At 48.9% G+C, this 7,500-nt stretch overlaps 1 long non-coding RNA gene across 2 annotated transcripts in view; it reads right to left on the bottom strand.

Moving 5' to 3' along the window:
• LOC142891643 (uncharacterized) overlaps window positions 1-398 on the bottom strand; it is a 579-nt gene extending 181 nt beyond the window's left edge. Inside the window, exons 1-2 of one of the 2 annotated variants that reach the window (XR_012927302.1) lie at window positions 121-398; window positions 1-50 (exon numbers count right to left, since the gene is read on the bottom strand). The exon at window positions 1-50 is cut by the window's left edge and continues 181 nt beyond it. This is a non-coding gene — a long non-coding RNA (uncharacterized LOC142891643). The remainder of the gene's footprint in view (window positions 51-120) is intronic. The other variant, XR_012927303.1, reaches the window with a different exon arrangement.
• Between the last annotated feature and the right edge of the window lie 7,102 nt (window positions 399-7,500).

Here is a 7,500-nt window from a genome sequence, read left to right as displayed (position 1 = left end):
TCACACACTGACTACACACACACAACCCGATACACAGTCTCACACACTGACTACACACACACACACTCACACAACCCGATACAAGCTTGACGATGAGTTGAGAAGCATGCACAGTCTCACATACATCTACAATTACACACACACACACACACACACACTAACACACTAAGCCCCCTTCACCTTCTGTGATGATGTGATTGTTCCTGGGGGAGTCGTTGCTGCAGGTGTGTGTGTGTGTGTGTGTGTGTGTGTGTGTGTGTGTGTGTGTGTGTGTGTGTGTGTGTGTGTGTGTGTGTGTGTGTGTGTGTGTGTGTGTGTGTGTGTGTGTGTGTGTGTTGAAGCGATACTGTTCAACCCAGTCCCACACTGTTGAAAACCAGCCCTTAAACTTTCCACAGCTCCTCACGCCTCACCCCCCCCCCCCCCACACACACACCGGTCGGGCCCTCTGATTGGTCGGCTTCACCTTACTACAGCTACAGCCGCCGCCGGCGCCCCCCTCTGGAGGTGTGTTGGAACAGCGGTGGATGTCGTGTTTCAGGTTTATAGTTTCTCTCTCTGTTAGGGGGGGGCACATTGAGATGGTTGATTTTTATGTTTTTATTCTTTTTCGTTTCTTCGGTTCTGGTTGCTGCCACATTGAAATCTTTTTATTTTTTCATTTTATTTTGTTTTTCCTTTGACTCTTCTCTGTTCCCGGTAGTTTTTCAGACCAAGTGCTGCTTCCTCTAGTGACCTTTTCTCTTCTAAAGACTGTTTTCTTGATTAGTCACACACACTGACACCAGGCCTGGCCCAGAACAGGACACGCTTCTTTTTTTTTTTTTTCAGCAGGGTTGGAAAAAAAAAAAAAATTCACACCTCTTGATAAAATGAAGTTCAGCTCTTGCGCGGAAGAAGACACAAGAAGGAGGGATGTGAGCGCCGTGTTATGATTACGTCTCCTCATTCCCCCCCCCCTCCCCCGAGGCCAGTTTCAAATAATGACAAATACAAATAAAAATGAGAAATCGTGCGAGACGAATCAAAAGCACGGAGCGGCATTTCAGACTGCGAGCGGCGGCGGCGGGATGGACGGAGCGCAGCCAGGTCTCTGCTACATTTGCTCTCACAGCCAGCCCAGCAGACGCAGGGAGAGAGGGATGGAGGGGGAGAGAAAGAGAGAGAGAGAGAGAGAGGGAGGGGGTGCCAGAGACCCTCGTCCTCCTCCTCCTCCTCCGTCACGCTGAGACAGCAATAACCAAGGCAGCTTTTGAATGTTCCAACATTACTGTCCCAACACCCATACACACACACACACACACACACACACACACACACACACACACACACACACACTCACTCGTTCACACTCTCTATGGATAACCACAAGTGTCGTAAGAAATGGAAAAAAAAAAAAAAAAAACTTTAAAAAAAAAACTGTAAATGAGGGCAAATAAGTACTGCAATCAAGTTTGTCTCACTCTGTTCCTGTTGATGCACTGGTGTTAAAGAGTTAAAATAATCAGGTACCTTTATTACTTAGCTACTTTTCTTGAAAGAAAAAAATGGACTTTTTGTTACTTTTAGCCAGCAAGCTGAAGAGCATTACCTCAAAATTCTTATCTAGCCTTGAAGTTTACAGACATACCATGTAAATGTTTTTTTTTTTTTTTTTTTTCCTCTTTATTGGTGTTTGTTTTTTGTTAAGTTTTTGGAGACATCATGTATGATGAATTGTAGCTATGATGCTTTTAATAAAAGTGAATCATGATATTCGCCTAGGAAACCAAACCTCGCCTCCGCCTTGCATTTAATTTATTTCCTCCCATGTCTCTTTTATTTTGAAAGCCACTCTGCGCTGCGAACGTCTCGGCTCGGTTCCAGTGACGTCGATCTCGAAGAAGCTGGGAAAAAAAAAAACCCCTGAAAAATACCAAAATCAAAAGTTCCCTTTCAGAGCATCTGGTCCAGAATGGAGCGGTTTCTGCTGCTTGTGGTCAATAACTGCTCGATGGAAGGCTTTGGAACTGCCGTTAGTCTGGCCCATCACCAGGACCATAGGAGACCCAGACAACATGGCTGCTAGGATCACTCAGACCCACCACTGGTGGTGGTGGTGGTGGTGGTGGTAGTAGTGGTGGGGGGGGGGGGATCCATTTCTTAAAAAAAAATAAATAAAAAAAATCAAATTTTTTATATTTGGCTACTGGCTGTGTAGAGTGACTCCACATGGTGTATCATAGATTCTTGGACCAAAAGAACCAATGAACTTTGCTATCAATATCATTTAGGAATCTGTGAGCCATTGTATGTGAGATGCGGCTGACTGTAGAATATTAATGTGCTGCGAGGCTGCAGGAGGCCTCCGACCTTCTGTTGGACTCATTGTGCAGCGTCGGCGTGATGCACTGAATGTTGAACTGATTTTCTTTGTTTAAATAAAAGCAAAATAAGAACAAAGGGAGGGGGGGGGGGGACGTCCTGGGCGCTGCGTGTGTGCGCGCGTGTGCACGTGAACGTGCACGGCGTACACCACTCTAGTCGAGCATCAGAAATGGCCTTCGTCCCACTGGAGTTGCTGACAAAACATGAACTGACAGCCAGACCTCTGTGTGTGTGTGTGTGAGTGTGTGAGGAAGATCCGAGCAGACAGTGTGTGAGAGTTTTGCTTCCCTTTCTTGTGTACTGGGCTACAAACTTGCAGGTATTCCAGGTATTTGTACTCGCTCTGTGAGCGGCGCCCTGCAACAGGCTGAGCTTCAGGGGAAAAAAAAGTCGTCCTCGATTGCGAAGCACCGACGTTCCCGCTCCCGTTGATGCGTCACAGACGCCGTATGCGTGTGAAGTGACTGCTGTGTGTGTGTGTGTGTGTGTGTGTGTGTGTGGCCGGTGGCTTGTGAACGCACCTTGACTTCCTGCCTCAATAGCCAGACTCCACCTATTGTTGCTTTGAAGTTGAGTGCTACAGCTGCGGTGCTTGGCAGGCTGCTGCCATGTGATGCTAACGCGCTATCTATCTACCTATCTATCTATCATCTATCTATCTATCTATGGTCTTTTTCTAGTTGTCATATTGGCACCTTGGGAGCCAGTAAGTGTCCTACTTGAGTATTTCTCTTTCTGACGACATTTTACTTTTACTCCCTGCATTTAAATATCAGTACTTTTGACCTCTTACACTGGAAAAACACACTTGGTACTTTTGTGTTTAAAAATCTTGAAAAGATACAAATTCCATTGAAAGTTATGTGTTATGTAGTACTTGTGACTTGAAATGGAGCTACTTGACGATACTTTTGTGTAAACTGGATAATTTTTTTTTAGAGAGAGATGATTTTATCTCGTCTTTCGGGTCACAAATCAGTTGAATCAGTACTTTTATTTTTATCAGAGTATTTTTTTTATTTTTTTTTAAGTATGTGTATGTACTTTTACTCAAGTGCAGAATGTGCTTCTCTGCTTTAATGTCAAGACAGAGCCTCGTCCTTCACACAGGACGTCCGCTGTTTCAGTGGGAGGAGCTGCTGAGTGCTGTTTCTGGTGCAGGAGAGCAGGAGCAGTGGAGGTGCAGGAGCAGTGGAGGTGCAGGAGAGCAGGAGCAGAGGAGGTGCAGGAGCAGAGGAGGTGCAGAGCAGTGGGAAGAAGGAAAATGGCCTGGAAAAGCACTGAGGAGAAGTCAGTGCAGCTCACATGGAGGGCTGTGCACGTGCACGTGCACATGCGTGTGTGTGTGTGTGAGAGAGAGAGAGGGAGAGAGAGAGAGGGTGTGTTTATTCTTGCAGACAGCAAGAGGTGGTGCATAGGTGTGTGTGTGTTTGTGTGAGTGTAAGTCTGTGTGTGTGTGTGTGTGTGTGTGTGTGTGTGTGTGTGTGTATGTCTGTGTTTGTGTGTGTGTGACAGACGTCTGGCCTAATCGCCTCGCAGGAGGAAGTGGGACGTGAAATCCACCAGCCGCCCTGCCACACACACACACACACACACACACACACACACACACACACACACACACACACACACACACACACACACACTTCAACAGCAGCCCAGCATGTCGTCCTTTCGTCTACCCTCATTTCTCCTTCCAGGAATTTGGAAAATAAAAGTGTCTTGTTAACTGGAGCACTTTGGCTTTGCAGGCTCCAGGAGGGGAAAGCAGCAACAGCAGCAGCAGCAGCGGGAACCAAGCAGAACCACTGCACAAAAACATCTTTGGAGTGGAGTTGTGATTCAACCATGTGTGGCAGCAACATATACTGTCAGGATGACAGTGATAATAACAATAATGACGAAGATGATGATGATGATGATGATGAAGATATAGCGAGTGGTTTCCAGGACGAAGCTCCTTCTCTTGGTGTGCAGTGATCAGCGGCACTGCAGGGCCCGACTGCACTCTGCCAGCTGACTAGTCGTGAATTTGCTCGGATTAGCGGAGCTCCGGGCCTCACTCTTCAACAGACTGCAGCTCATACTGCCGATAACCCAGGGACTCAACACGGAAATGATGGTTTGAAGCTTCTGGTCATCGATTCTTCAAGTCAGGGCTAGTGCAAGTGAGAGCACAGAGCAGCCACTTGATGTTGGTGGCAGGGTGGTTCCACAGGCCAGCGGACTCTTCAGGGCCTCGCACCAGTTTAAACTGGCTTTAAACTGGCGTTAAACTGGGTTTAACGCCAGTTTAAAGCCAATTTAACGCCAGTTTAACGCCAGTTTAAAGCCAGTTTAAAGCCAGTTTAACACCAGTTTAACACCAGTTTAAACCCAGTTTAAACCCAGTTTAAATCAAGTTTAAAGCCAGTTTAAAGCCAGTTTAAACCCAGTTTAACGCCAGTTTAAAGCCAGTTTAAAGCCAGTTTAAACCAAGTTTAAAGCCAGTTTAAAGCCAGTTTAAACCAAGTTTAAACCAAGTTTAAAGCCAGTTTAAACCAAGTTTAAACCAAGTTTAAACCAAGTTTAAAGCCAGTTTAAAGCCAGTTTAAAACCAGTTTAAACCCAGTTTAAAGTCAGTTTAAAGCCAGTTTAAAGCCGCTAACAGCCGGCCTTTGGTGGGAAAGCCTCACGGCGCCGCGCCAATCAATCGTCTTCAATCAGCTCTGACCGGTTTGCAGTGGAAAAGCCAGAACCACGTCGACGCGCTAATGTACGTGATGACGTTGAGCGCTGTGCGCGCCAGGTCGTGGTATCGCGCCAGTCGCTGCGTTTAGCAAACACTGAAACAAAGCTCCGCTTGCACTGGAGACTGGATTCAGTCAGCATGTTGCAGCACTGGCAGCACTGGTTCCACGTTGCTCTCCGTTGTTTACTTGCCGTCGCACTTCATCAACGCGACCGCAGTGCGATGACGTCTGCAGACACGCACGCGGCAGGTGAAAGTGGCCAGCAGGGGGCGGACTCTGCTGGTTTGGGTCAGGGGTGAAAGGAGCCAAATGCTGATTGTTGCTTCAGCCGCTCTCCTCTTTGAGCTCCGTGTGAATCTCTGGGAGCTTCTCTTCACGTTCCAGCTCCGGTGCACCTGAACGCCTCACCTCAAACTAGCCAAAGTGTCCGCACAAGTGAAGTGTGTGTGTGTGTGTGTGTGTGTGCGTGCGTGTGCGTGTGCGTGTGTGAGATTCCCTTCAGTTGCCATATCTCCAGTGCACCTGAACACCTCACCTCAAACTAGCCAAAATGTCCGCACAAGTGAAGTGTGTGTGTGCGTGTGTGTGTGTGTGCGTGTGCGTGTGCGTGTGTGTGTGTGCGTGTGTGTGTGTGTGTGATTCCCTTCAGTTGCCATATCTCCAGTGCACCTGAACGCCTCACCTCAAACGAGCCAAAATGTCCGCACAAGTGAAGTGTGTGCGTATGTGTGTGTGTGTGTGATTCCCTTCAGTTGCCATATCTCCAGTGCACCTGAACGCCTCACCTCAAACTAGCCAAAATGTCCGCACAAGTGAAGTGTGTGCGTGTGTGTGTGTGCGCGTGTGTGTGTGTGCGCGTGTGTGTGTGTGAGATTCCCTTCAGTTGCCATATCTCCAGTGCACCTGAACGCCTCACGCTGAGCTGGCCTCACCCCCCGTGCTGTCGGTGAATCTCGGCCGACGCCCCGAGAGCGAACGTAAGCCTGGCAAAATGTCCTCACAAACGAAGTGTGTGTGTGTGTGTGTGCGTGCGCGTGCGCGTGCGTGCCGTCCAGATGAATCCCCCCCCGCTCGGCTGGATGTGTCACTTCCTGCTCTCTGCGGTTGTCATGGAGAGGCCAAGGCTCCGGCGATAAAGAGCCATCTGCCGTCGGCACGACCACCTACAGGCTGGCCGCCGTCACCGCGCCCGTGATTGATAGCCCCCAGAGAAGGACGGAGAGTGTCAGGGAGGGGCGGGGGCGGGGGCGGGGGAGGGGAGTGAAGAGTGGGGGAAGGGTGGAGGAGGAGGGGAAGGGTGGAGGAGGCTCCAGATGTCCTCCTGTTTGCTCTGGAGTCGCTCTCTCTGTTTTCAGGGGAGACAAATGGTGGAAAGACACTCGTGCAAATGCACTCATCTCTCTGTCTTTTGTCGCTCTCGCCACACACACACACGCACACGCACACGCACACGCACACGCACACACACACAGATGCACGCGCCAATGGTCAGTAATTCGACCTCTCCCCCCCGCCCCCCTCGCCCGCCCGCCCCCATCGGAGGATAGGAAAAATGCCCCTTGCTGTTTTTGTTATCACAAAGACAGACGCACAAACTGCAGCTGCTTTAAGACTTGTTGTTGTCGTGGAGGAAGAGCTGCCTCGCCATTTTAACGCTGCTATCCGCTTGGCTAAGCCAGCGGTGGGCAAACTTTTCCACTCGTGGTTCCGTAAAGGCTTCTGGAATTTGACCGAGGAGCCCGATTTCTCATAGAAAGAAAAAACTAAAAAAAACAACAAAAACGGGATATGTAGAAAAAGTGCTTTGATTTGATAATCAACAAAAGCTGTTTTTTTTCACGTTGTATTTAGCTCTTTATTGAAATGACTCTGGAAAAATGGACGAGATGCAGCTGTGCTATGACTTACTGACTCACTAACACGCTGTCCTGAACACACAGCAGCCAGGAGGAGAAGCGACGTCCGTCTTGAGCGGGACATGAAGGCGCAGGAGGGACGAGGACGTCTTCGTCTTCTGATACGCCTCTATTTTTGGTAGGGACCCAAAGAGAGGAGCTGGGGCTCCCCATCACTGGACCACAGCCTCTGCAGGTCAGCTGGTTGAAAGAGAGGGGGGGGGGTTCTGGTCTGCAGTGTGTCTTGCTGGCATTTTGCTCAAACTGTGAAAATGGACTTTTGATTCCGGTCATCATGGCAGATTGATTGTAGAGATCTCACTTCTCAACTTCGGGTTGATCCGTCTTGAAAATGTCTCGTCTGAAATGATTTGCGTCAGTCTGAAGATCTCGGCTGTGATGAAAGCCTGGAAGCACAGGGAAGTGACGATGAGTCCAGTTGCTGGAGATGCTGTGGAGAGTGGAGAGAGTCGCGCTGGGCTGATCAGCATCTGATCAACCATCCA

The sequence above is a fragment of the Nelusetta ayraudi genome, unplaced genomic scaffold (genome assembly GCF_046127955.1).
Source record: "Nelusetta ayraudi isolate G7.1 ecotype Tasmania unplaced genomic scaffold, CSIRO-AGI_Nayr_v1 ptg000033l, whole genome shotgun sequence".
Classification (NCBI taxonomy): Eukaryota; Metazoa; Chordata; class Actinopteri; order Tetraodontiformes; family Monacanthidae; genus Nelusetta; species Nelusetta ayraudi.
Note: the sequence above shows the minus strand (reverse complement) of the source record. Positions and strands in the feature narration are given on the sequence as shown.